This window comes from Anas platyrhynchos, chromosome 7, assembly GCF_047663525.1.
Source record: "Anas platyrhynchos isolate ZD024472 breed Pekin duck chromosome 7, IASCAAS_PekinDuck_T2T, whole genome shotgun sequence".
Classification (NCBI taxonomy): domain Eukaryota; kingdom Metazoa; phylum Chordata; class Aves; order Anseriformes; family Anatidae; genus Anas; species Anas platyrhynchos.
The window spans coordinates 22,953,620-22,966,601 of NC_092593.1; the positions used below are offsets into that span (position 1 = coordinate 22,953,620).

At 37.1% G+C, this 12,982-nt stretch overlaps 1 long non-coding RNA gene across 3 annotated transcripts in view; it reads right to left on the minus strand.

The window, feature by feature from the left end:
- Positions 1-12,003: 12,003 nt before the first annotated feature.
- LOC106015154 (uncharacterized) overlaps positions 12,004-12,982 on the minus strand; it is a 57,201-nt gene continuing 56,222 nt past the window's right edge. For all 3 annotated transcript variants that reach the window (XR_002399326.4, XR_005267250.2, XR_001186975.5), the window contains one exon: positions 12,004-12,658. This is a non-coding gene — a long non-coding RNA (uncharacterized lncRNA). The remainder of the gene's footprint in view (positions 12,659-12,982) is intronic.

Sequence of the window (12,982 nt, forward strand, 5' to 3'; positions counted from 1 at the left end):
AGAAGTATTTAAGAAAAAAATATACATGTACCTTGTGAAAGTGTTTCCAGGATAATAAAAGGCCATTACCTTGACCGCTGACATGAAGCCATCAGAGTCATATTTATTGATGAAACTTTCAGCTCCCAATCTGCTGCACTGAATGAGCATCATATGGCTGTCAGCAAAGGCAGAGCACAGAAATAGTGATAACTTGTGACATTTTTCTTTCATAATTTATGAAAACAAAATACCTTAGAGTTTGTAGAACACAAGAATAAAAAATTTGGAAAAATTCCCTTAGAGAAAAACAGTCCGTAAATACTTATCTTAACAGTACATCTTCATTACCAGAACAATTTGCAGATAAAACTGAAGACATACATGAAAAATTAATTGATAACCCTTAAGTAAAACACTCTATGTAAAAAGAAATGCATCATACCTCTTGTGCTGCTAAGCCCCAAATAAGCCTGAAGTAAGGAAGACCTAAAAATGAGTGTCTGCAAAGTAACCACACCACGAGAATGCTCTGAGTTCCTTTTCAAGACCCTTTTTTAATTAATACCATTACTTAATTATTATAAGTTGCATAATGTTGTAGGAATTGAGACAATTACATAAGAATTTAAGTATTACAATATCTCAAAATGAGAATTTTTCAATATTTTTAAAAAAAAAACACCATTTTCATGTTAGAAATGAGTAAATGGAGAAATTCATCATGCTACATTACACATCTTCCACCTCTTCCTTTCCTGCTGTTTGGACAAGCTACAAAACTGAATGTGCTTGGAGTTTCTTGGGTGTCAGTGCTCTTGCTTACAGACTGAGACAAAACACTGCGATACTGACCTCCACCACATAGCATTGCATCCAGGGGGACGCTGCCAGCACCACATTAGCTGGGGAATCATACAGCAACCCCACCTGCACCAATTTTGGGGGCTCTCTCAGATTTGTCCACCAGCAGCTGACACGCTAGCATTACTGCATCCAAGAATGACCCAGCTTGAGATAGTGGATATTTTATACCACAGAATCTCAGGGGTTGAAAGGGACCTCAAGAGATCATCGAGTCCAACCCCCCTGGCCGAAGCAGGTTCCTTAGAGCAGGCTGCCCAGGTAAGCATCCAGAATATCTCCAGAGAAGGAAATGCCACAATCTCCCTGGGAAGCCTGTTCCAGTGCTCCGTCACCCTCACTGTGAAGAAATTCTTTTGCATGCTGGTGTGGAACCTCTTGTGCTTCATCTTGTGGCCATTACTCCTTGTCCTGTCCCCACAAACCACTGAAAAGAGGTTGGCTAAATCCTTGACTGAAGATTGTAGTAGTGTCATGGTTCTGGGTAGCCTGCTGCAGGTGGCCCTTCTTGAGCATGGACAGGGAGCAGGTGACCTTGAGAAGTCCCTTCCAGCCTCAACCTCTCCCCGAGATCAACAACAGAGCACATCAAAAGTCATCCTGTACATAGTTCTTTTCAGAACGACAGATGTTTGGCACTAACCTGGTTAATCACACGTAAAGTTGCTTTCTGAAGCAACTGTAACAGATCTTGTACCAGATCAATAGCTCTAGTAAGTGGCTGCGGTGCCCGTAGACAAGATGCCCCAGAGGAAGACAGGGGCAGAGAAGGATGAACACCTGGCCTCCTGCAGCACCAGGACCTGCAGGGGCAATGCCTGGGCAAAGGCAAAGCCAAAGTGCATGAAGTAACAACAGGCTGTACGAGCAGGATGGACTCAGTGAAGGATAGAACATTTTATCACCCATAAATTTGGTCTCCGGCCTTAAGATCAGCTGTAGGTAGTTCAGCATCACACCACTGCTTGAAGGGAAGAATACCAAAGCCATTAAGAGGATGATTACTGTTCCAGCAGATCAAAAATAATTAATCAATCCGTGTTTATAAAGCTCCATGGCTAGAATGTAGAAAAGCTTTCTAAACCAATACACTGTGGACTCCTAAATATAAACATACTCTGTTTATAATCTTCTCTGGATTTGTTCCTTTTTGCTGAATAGAGACTTAAAAACCAGACCATTTCTCCACAGTATTTTGTAACAATCTCTGAAGTGGCTAAGATTTAAAGAAAAATGCTCAAACAGATGATCTTTTCAAGAAAGGCTGCACAGGAAACTGAAGTACTGTAAATTAAATATTTTAAAAACTATTTCTGCTACGAATTAAGCCATTTTTAAGAACATTATATTTTTCTAAGGACTTACAAAAGTCACTACGACACAGTTGTGCACTGTATACAATCCAAACAATGAAGGAAAATTTTTTAGAAATAATTTGATAGAGAAATAATTATATATCCCAATGTTCCTTAAAAGTATCAGTATCAAAAGCATGCTATCATCATTTAAGCAACTGCAAAAATTCTGTTGTTTTTTTTTTTTTTGTGGTTGTTTTTTGATTTTTTTTGTTTGTTTTTCAAATAGTATTTAAGAGAACGTTTCATCAAATATTGTATGTATGCCTGTATAACATAGTTTAAGTGTTTACCTACCTGTATAAGAGTCCAGACCAAATGATGTGGCCAGTTTGGAGATCAGCAACTAGTGACTCTGCAGATGTCCTTCACTTCATAGACAGCTTAATTTGTCTTTGAGCCCAGAGTCAAAACTTCATCTACAAGTCCTGTGTTAGGTAAAAATAAATTTAATATACTTATATGGTCAACTACTGAGATTCTCCTTTCCTTTAGCTTTGTTGGTAAAACCCTTGATTAAGTTGAACCCTGAGAAGCATCAAACCTCTGGTCCTCATAGTACTTTGTCCAGCACTGCTCTGGATGCAACCTACTGGGAGATTTACCAAAATAGAGCTCAGGACGGCAGAAACACCTAGGAATACAGTGGCATTTCCAACTAACCCTGTAATCCGTACCTGTTGCATTTGTGGGTATGCATGGCTTGGATAAATAATAATTTATGCCAGACTTTTTCCTCTTGTGACTTTAGTTTTGATATCACATCATGATTCAAAGCCTGGTGCACCATAAATTTTCTCCAAATGTGTAGTAATTCCTTGGCGCAGTCTAAAGTTATGATTCATTTATACTGGAGTGACAGCATAATACCTAGGTGTCAAAATCCATTAAAACTGTTCAATGTCTTCTGTTTATTTTTAGAACCAATTGAGACTTAACTGATGGTGAAAAATATACAGTCAAGTGTGTTTACTTCACCTTTACAAAGAATCCGTTATAGTCCCAATTAATTTGCTATTCCTGTCACAACAGGTACTGGATACTTCAAAACTGTCATTACCGTTTCTCTCTTTCTTTAGCTCTTTTTTTTTTCTTCTATATGACGGCTTCTGTTTATTTTTAACCCATTAGTAGGTAATGTTTTATTGTTTTGTAAAATAAGGTATTTCACACTATTTTCCATTTTAATTAAAATAAACGTGATGAATAAACACATTTCTAAACCAACTGAAATTTACTGTGCTCAGATTTCTCTCTTCCTGTCACAATCAGGTGGTTTAGTGCTGAATTTAATAACCATTCATGGGATGATACATCTTGTACACTGGTATGATTAGCCAGATGGAAATTAAAAATATAATGCATGAGACAGTTACAAGCACCAAAATAGTTCTTAATACAAATCCAAAGCAGCTTTTTCCATGTTAATTGTTAACAGTGTATTTTTGCTTGTAGAAAATTCAGAACAGAGCTTTGTAAAAAAACAAAATGGGTTCTAAATCTGAGATCCAAGCATCAACTAAAAAGCAATCAGCAACACATAAGAGCAGCTCTCTCTACACAGCTGTAAACAATTCTACAGAAGAGTGTTTGTGGTTTTTGCATTTGAGAAAAGGCAAGATAAATACTCATGTGAGCATTTTTGCAGTCTTTACCCATTCTGAAATCAAATCAGTAATAAAGTGTTGGGGAAGAATAATCACAGAATAAAACTGGGGTTGAATGAAAATCCAACTATATAAACATGCATATCTTTAAAACTATACATACCTATGGTTGTGAGGAAAGGGAAGGGAGCTGTACTAATTTATCACTCACCCAGCAGCAAAGGTCAAACGGATGCAGACATCACCAGCTGCTGGGGAAGGATGGGCCCACAGCCCTTTCTGCCCCGTGCTCGCCTGGCAGCAAAGCATTTGGGCACATCACAGGCACTTTGCACATACCTCCCAGCCAGTCACCTAGTTACTGGGTTTATTTAGCTTCTGGACAAACAAAATACAGAAGTATAATTCCATACAGTACTTAATATTACTTAAAGGCATCATTGGTGACCCCCCTGCTGCCCCAGCAGCATGGATTGTCACTCATTTTTGAGGTAGGTTAGCTCATTTGAGCAAAATGAGGCATCACTTTTTTATTTTTATCTGTTATAAGGATTTTATTACAATTTGGATGATTATACTCTGTAGTCATAACTATATAAAATTAAGCATAAATAGCTTAACTGACTCACAGGAATTAGAAATGAAATAAGCCTATTAAAGTAACTCTATCCTCCTGTCATTATATTATGCTATCTACAGTATATTTTCCAGGGTCTTGAATTGTTCAGTTTTAAAAGTCTTAAGAAATAGGCTTTCACAATTTCCTTTCTACAATTGATCCCTAACCTAATAGACCTTACACTTAGGTAAATTTTTGTGATACTCAGCTTCATTCCAATTGGGTTTCCTTGATTCACCCTAAAGACCATACCAATATGCTCCCTAATTGTTGTACCTTTCCAATTTTTATGGGTTGCAGACATGCTCTCTACCCTCTGCTGCTTTTGCTCTTGGGCAGGAAGAATGTCTTCCCTTAGGGCAATGGTGGTACAGAGCTCCTGCTTCACTGCATCTTTTGCATTGTTTTGGTGGCTCAGGAGTCCTGCCTCAGGGAGAGCAGCACCTCCTGCCTCAGCTCAACTTCAGAAGCAGATTTTTTTTCTTTTTACTTTTTTGTTTTGTTTCGTTTTTGTTTTCAAGCAAAGTTTTTTGCTTTTGCCATTTGGTTGGGGCTTGTGAATGTGCTTTAGAGCTCTTTAGTAACAATATCATGCCTAAAAACTGCAGCCATTACTGTTGGGCACTGCTGTCATGGTACGGAAAGAAGGAATGTGCCCCATGATTGTGCCTGCTATTTACTAAAAACTGTTGGCAGTTATTATCCAAAAATTTCTCCCTAGTTAAAATTTTCTGACTGAAAAACTCTCTGAGTTCTTAACAGTCTCTTGAAGTATTCGCAGAGCACATTGGCATTGTGCTCTTGCCTCCTGCCTTAGTTAAAAATCAAGAAAAGCATATTTCAGCATGAAAAGAAATGGTGCAAGATCATCCACACTTAGGAGGATGCCTGTGATTTATTTTATTTTATTTTTTTAAACATTTTTGTAAGAGGTCATTTTCAAACATTTTAGAGCAACTATGCTAAGTGAATAGAGGTGCTGCAGTAGGAGGAACAAGCAGTAAGAGACTACAAGGTGCTGCAGAAGCACCTTGGTCAAAACTTATTTTTTTCCTGATTCCCATACCTGTTAAATCACATCCATTTGTCCTCCCAGTTTACAGGTGGAGCTAATGCCTCTGACCTTGGCTCAAGTGACCAGTAGGTTACCCCAAGAGTCTGCATTGCCTTCGTAGACAAAAATGGAACTGTTAAAAAATAACAGTAATAAAACCCAACACAGCATCTAAATTCTGTTAATCAAAATTCAGTTGTTTGAAAAAAAAATATGTATTTTGTTGATTGTGTTTTTTTTTATTTGTTTTCAAAACCTGTACACAAACCCAACATGTAGCACAAGGAAACAAAAATACCAAACACCAGCACAGTCACTCACTGTCAGTGAGCCATACTCTGGAGATGTGTGGGGGAAACTCACAAGTCTAAGCACAGTCATGACCAGGAATGATGTGGCCTACATTCAGCTGAAGCTAATTGGTCTTAACAGTCTAGTTTCAATTCTTATCAGACAACTCTGCCTTACAACCACTTCCCTTTCATAAAGCTACTTTTGCATAAATGTAGATGTCCCATAATGATGTGTAAAAGTCTATTGAAAATCTCATCACCATGCATTAGGAATGAGAAGAACAGGGAATTTTGATACATTTTCATGAAAAGTATATTAAATATTACAAAGCCATCGATGTGGCACTAGCAGAAAACTAGGAAGATCACACAAGTACTATTTTAATAATCAGATAACTCAATCTATTTTTAGAAAAGAGAAATTGGTCTTGTTTTGAATATCAAATTATTGGACTGAAATAGGAAACTTGCAGGTGTCTGCAGCAAAACTCTAGCTGCCTACACAACAGTTTTCAAGCATATGAAATACCACAATCAAAAAGGTATCAAGATTCAAATGGACACTTCACCATATAGCTGAATTTTCAGCTGTAAAACATTAAATTGCATGATCATAATTTCTAAGATAGGTAATTAAAATTTTTCTCCACAGCTAGGTTTGTTTGCAAACATAACTAAGAGGAAAATTTAAAAACAATGTTGGAGACAGTTCACCAGCTTTCATGTCCTTCTCACTACAGACATTAACAACAGCTACTCACACACAGCTGCTTGATGCATCTGAAAATACAAGTAAATACAGAGGTGCTCCCATGCAGAAGCCCAGGGGTGTTTTGCATCTGCAAGTGCTTACATGGCTGTGAATATCCTGGTCCACAAACACCACCACTACTCTTCCTTGAATCTGCTGCAAAACAGAGCAATAAAGATGAAGTCTTTCTGGCCTGTGGTTTTAGCATTTAACTGGTGACAGATTTCATTGTTTTTGGGTGTTTTTTGTTTCCATTGTTGGGTGTTTTTGTTTTTTGAGGGTGTGGCAGTGATATTGCAATCTATATCTGTAGGAGACAGAAGAGATAAGATATGGGAAACCTGTACAATAAAAGCACTGGATAACATGATATAAATCATGTGTCCACCTAGGTGTACCCAGAAGTGATTATTTGGTTACATTAGCATTTTCTTTCTAAGGTACAAACCTAGTAGAAAGCTGTCTCCAGTAAGAGGTGAGCTTTTCACAATCCATTTAATTCACAGAGATTTCTCCCCTTTCTAAAGGGGAAAAATTTAATTTTTGCCAAACATACCAAAGTACCAGGGCTCAGCCCCTATCACTGATTTCAGGCAAAATATGGTATTTGGCAGTGGAACATACAAATTTGAGTAAATTCCTGTAGAGATCGTATTTTCTGATTTTAATATAGTAGCCTTCAGGATCATTTCTTGTTTTCTTCAATTTGCAGTGTAGCTACTATTATTTAAGTTCAAGGAAAAGACCCAACACAAGAAGAATGGCAGGGAAATACATGCACAGTGACATATTTACAGCAAATGTTCCAATTTTGTAACGAATGGGAAGGTTTTTCTAACTTTTAATGAGATCTCACTTTCTTCATTTTTTTTTCTTCGTTTCCCTAAAGACTTGCTCCAAATTACTGCATGGCACCCACCAGCTCTCACTGTGCAAGTCCATGAACAAGCTATGTGCTTTTTTGTGCCCACAGTTATGGTCCATCATTATTAACGCCTCTCATTGGATGGACAAGGTGCTTAATCATGAGCAGCCATCCATCAGCACTTGCCAAACCAGCTCTCTCCTGACCTCTGCGGCAATCATGCTGCATCACGGAGGCCAACCGCCTGGTTTAGCAGCAGAGCAGGGAGCAGGAGCTCAAGATTAAGTGTGCTGCTTCAGGTTTCCATTCCCAGGAGCTGAGCGGGCTGATGTTGTATTGATTACAAAAGTTTACCAGTAAGTATCACAAACAACAATAGCCAGGTCAACGATCAGTGATGCCTGAATATGAATCCCCAAGGGGTGTTGGGCACTGGCTCAGGCTCTGCACTCGCAATGGTTGAGCGTGGGTTGGATAAGGCTCACAGTGAAAGGAAGAGTGAGAGCCTGCAGCTTGCAGTGACATTTAAGCAAGTTACATGTGGGAACGGAACAAGAGACAACAATGCAATTATATATTCCCTGGTTTCCCACTGCAGCAAACACTGTCATCTCTCAGTGTTTATGCGTGCAGCCGGCCCCACGTTCACTGCACTAAATAGCTTCAGGTACTAAAGGATGGAAAAAGAATATAAAATGTAGGTACTAGTAAGCATAAACCAGAGATATGACACAGCAAAAAATGTTTCCAAGCTTCTCTTTTCCTACCAACCATATGGGTTTGACATTGGGATCCAAAGTAGGAACTATTAATAAATTTGTGAGCTTGTTCTGGAAAAAACAAACAAAACAAAACAAAACAAAACAAACAAACAAACAAACAAACAAACAAAAAAAAAAACAGAAAGAGACACAGACTTTCCAAAACCTGCCTAAATCTGTGGAATAAAACATTTATTTTGATGTTGTGAAATTCAGTAGTTGGGATTCAATAAAAAGCCTGTATTTAAACTATACTGTGGCTTATTTTTTTCAGAATTAAAGCCCAGACTCATTGGCCGTCCTCTGATGTGAGAACATATCCCACAGTCATACTGAAAATCTATTTTTAAAGTTTTTATGTGCATTACTTTTAATGCGTTCCTAATTACTCATATTTAAAACTGGAAGCGATACTGAGGCTTTATTTGATATGATCATTGTTGTATTAATGAGACATTTTGGAATGGTTATTAGAATAATTTTTAAAAGTTCTCAAAAACTTGCAGTCAATTTGTTTTCCAGGCACTCCAGTTTAACAAGAAATATATAAAAAATATTTATATATTTTATAAATATATAAAATATGAAATATGGAACATTATAATCCATTTAGAGCCTAACACTTCAACCTATCCGAAATATTTCTCACAATACCATTCCTAAGCATTTCATAATTTAAATAGTAGCAAAACATAGCTATCTCCACTAATTATAAAATTCCAGAGAAAGACATGAAAAACATGTAAAAAACTATCTTCATGACAATTTCTTTCTTAAACACTATGGCATCTGTAGACATTCTCTTCTACATTAATATTACTGTATATTAGTCTCAGAAGCCTTATCAGAAGCCTTATTCTGGCTCAGGAGCCATAAGATAGGACAATCAAATATGCCTGCCATGGAAACGAAGACTTGCAACAGTTGTATTTTGCAAACAGAAAACCTACGCAAAGATTTCTTACACCTGCTCACATTTTATTATGCTCACAAAATCCCGATGAGCAAATTGATCTAATGTGGGTTGTAAATGATTAACAATTAGCACTACATAGATCTTACCTGCTGATGTGGTAAATGCACTCCTATTCATCTGAACACCATTACACATTTGTTCGTCTCTCTTCAAATGGCAGACTCCAACACGAGTTCAAATGGGTAGCCAAAAAGCATTTTCCCCATGCCTTCCATGAAAGGCATATTTTTTCCTCTGAAACACAGATAATTACGTGACTGTTTCATCACTGCAATAACATTCTATGAATCTACAGAAATTCCAGAATTTATCTAGAACTCTAATAGCTCTAACCCTGGGTTTTAATTGTCCCACTTAGAGATTAATTTGCTCTTAAAGTCTTTGGCCTAAATGTGTTTTAAACATTAAAAATAAATGGCAATTGGGCCTAATTGTTGCATTTAATATATTTTAACTACAATTTCCAATTCATGAAAATTCTATGTCTGTGTGTTACGGAGATTAAACTATGGGATATTTTATCCTTTGCCTGAAAATGAAGATAAAATAATTGTCCACTGTGCAACTACACAAATAAATGAATGAAACCTGAGCAAACTGACAAGCTTGTTATACAAACAGAAATAGGAACATGTTCAAAAAGATTTTAGTACCATGGAAACCATTGACACTTACTAGATTACAGCTCATATTACTGCACATTACCCTTGATGATACTTCCACTGCTCATCAGAGAAATATTAGTGTCATTGCAAGTCTGATTATGAAAATGTATTTCATATTTTATATATACATATACTTATGTAACTGTAGATCTCAAACATCACTTTTAAGGTTGTTGGGTTTTTTTGTTTGTTTGTTTTTTATCAGAGACTGCATGTTTTCACTATATTAGTTCAATGCTGTATAAAAATAATTGAATGAGAGAAAAAAATATATGGTATTATGTTTTCTTCTATGAGTATTCTGGAAATTGTTATAAAAGGTACAAGTTAGGTGAGTGAAATACAACAGAAAATGCATAATGTCTTGCTGATTTTTTTTAACTGATGTTAAAAGATAAAGGTGTGTACTTTAATATAAGATGTAGGGTACAAACATTAATAGTACATAGTACTTGAAACATATTTTCTGAGATAATATAAAGATTTGGTTACAAGCTTGCTAGTTAGTTATATTATTTGACATTTGGGACTAGATCAAGTCTTACCGTTCTGATTAAATACTATTTTTATCTGCCCTACAGAAGTACTTGTACTGAAGTATTTGCAGTGCTTTCAGATGAAAAGTGGTTGTTGCGTAAATATGGTAACAAGAAAACAAAGCAAAATGTGAAAATAACTGTTAGGCTTTAGACAACAAAAACGCGGATGCCACAACATGCAGTCTATCTCATCTATATCCTTGCAATTAACATGAAACAGTTATGAGATAAGTATCACTTCATAATTAGCAGAACACTTTTTCAAGTCTGTTGGTAAAAGCGTTTAATAAGCACATTATAACCCATGGGTTTCCATTAAGATAGTACACAGCACTTGTAGTTATTCATAATGCAAATCTGCAGCTATGGGGGTTAACAGCCTGGGAAAATCTCAGAGAAACATTATTTTATTTATTTATTTATTTTAAGTTCCACTGTCTGTGGAGTTTTCTTCACAAATAACTCAGTCAAACTTGTGCTGCTGCAGCAACAGTGAAGGACTGTACCTAAAAAACTCTATTCTTAGGCAGCCTTTCCTCATACCTAAGACAGTGGAAGTTTTAGGAAGCTCTTGCTTGGCTTTTGCTAGCCAATACTGTGCAACCACATCTCCACTGCTGACTGAGGGCAGGAGGATGCTGAACATGGAAGTGTTATTTTCTCATCATTCTTTCTAATCATAGGTAACAACAGCAAAACTCAATCCTCTAAGCTGAGTGTTTACTATTACTTGACAAAAGTAATTAGAACAAATGAAAGGGAAGAAAGAATTTGTGTCTGGTTGCAGCAATTTACTAGCTTTGGCCTGGACTGCATGTGACAGGACCAATGCAGTGCTTGGTGCCACTGGACCAAGCAGTGTGTAAGAGCCGTTTGAGGGGAAAAAAATAATGACTAAAAAAAATTCTTCATTTTAACCACTCACAAATAACACAAAGTTTCTTTGTCATAGTTTATCACAGTAAACCTGCATTAATACTTTCTAATCATAGTGACCTCATCCTGCCAGAATGCACTGGCCCCTAATCCTTACTGTAATGTTTTCTCATTAGCTGCTCAGCTTTGGCCACAATGGCTGTAGCAACTAAGCACTGCCTCAGGCACCACTGGAATTAATTACTGGGAGAAACACCGCTGTTTTGAATTGTCATCTTGAATTTATCACTTGCCACTTAATGTAACTCATGTGACCTAATGCCTCCTCCGTGTCACCGGGGCTTTGGCACCACCTCCAGTGGGTGATGGTGGGGCATCGAGCATCCCTCCCCAACCCACCTGGCACACAGCTGCTCCAGGCCTGCTTCAAATCCTACCCTGGAGGCAGAGCCAGCTAACGATGCCCCCAGCAAATTGCAGATTACCCACACATCACCCTGCATCTAAACCCAAGGAGGATGCAGAGCTGGACCTGGTCCACCTGACAGCCACTGCTTGAGATGATAATCTTTCATTTTGCTGGACAGAGCGACACTAACCATTTGTTTCATTCATGTTCTGTTTTTAAAAATAATGAAACTGGCTGTTCACATACGGATGAATAAGTGGTTCCAAGGGACCTTGCAGAGTTAGGCCTGTGGCATCGTCTTATAAATTGTGAAGAAATTGCTCATTACATTATTCTCAAAACAGAATATACATCAGTAATATAATACATATATGAACTTCCTCTGCTTCCTTCCACCTACATATATTTTCCATTTATTTTAGGATGAAGGATGTTTCCATTGCTTTTTTCTTTAAATTACATAATAAATGCTTTCTTTTTCTTAAGAAAAAAAAAAATATTCAGTGTAAAATACAAGTTATACTATGCACGTGCTCTCAGCCCCAAGTCCAAGGTTTATCTGTGAAGAGCTTATAATTGCAGTAGACTCATTTGACATTTTTCCGACACAAAAAGAATAGCCATGATGCCCACACTTCTGCTGGAAGTTCAACATTTTTAAGTTCTATTGAAGAGCTTAACTCCTTAAGAGATGCAATTTTACTATTGTTGAAAAGAGGAATGGCTCAGTATAACAAGCCAAAAACACCCTACAGATAAAAAGATAAATATAACAATCCTGCCTTTTAGTAGCCTTTTAACAATGACAATTCTGAACATGTTTCTTAGACAAAAAGATTTCCTCTTGCTACCACACTGTATACTCAGCACAGTAAACTTAGAGAGATGTATAATGCGATATAAACATTAATAGTTTCACAATTGTGTTTTAGAAAGACTATTTATAGAGAAAATACAAAATGCCTCCCAAAAGTACACTTAGACGTAAGCCACCATAATCTTCTTGCTCATGCAGCAGGAAATCTAATACACCAGCTCAATAAACCTGTAGGAAACAAAGGTTTTATGTAGCATTAAGAGTCACAATATTAAAATACCACATATTACATTCAACTGCTCTTACAACACTCATTTTAAGAGCCAAGAAAATTAAGTGCCAGATTGAGAGTAATAATATCATAACATGCAGAAAGAGACTGGAGAAGTACAAAAATATGTGAAGCCCTCACAGTATCTTTGTTGCTTGGGTCAATTCCAGACACTGGATGGTATTGATGTTTTGGGTCATCAACAGAAAATACTGCCCCAGCACAGCAGTATTCTCCAGAATGTACTGCGAAATGCAAATTCTCATCAGCTGGCTCAATGA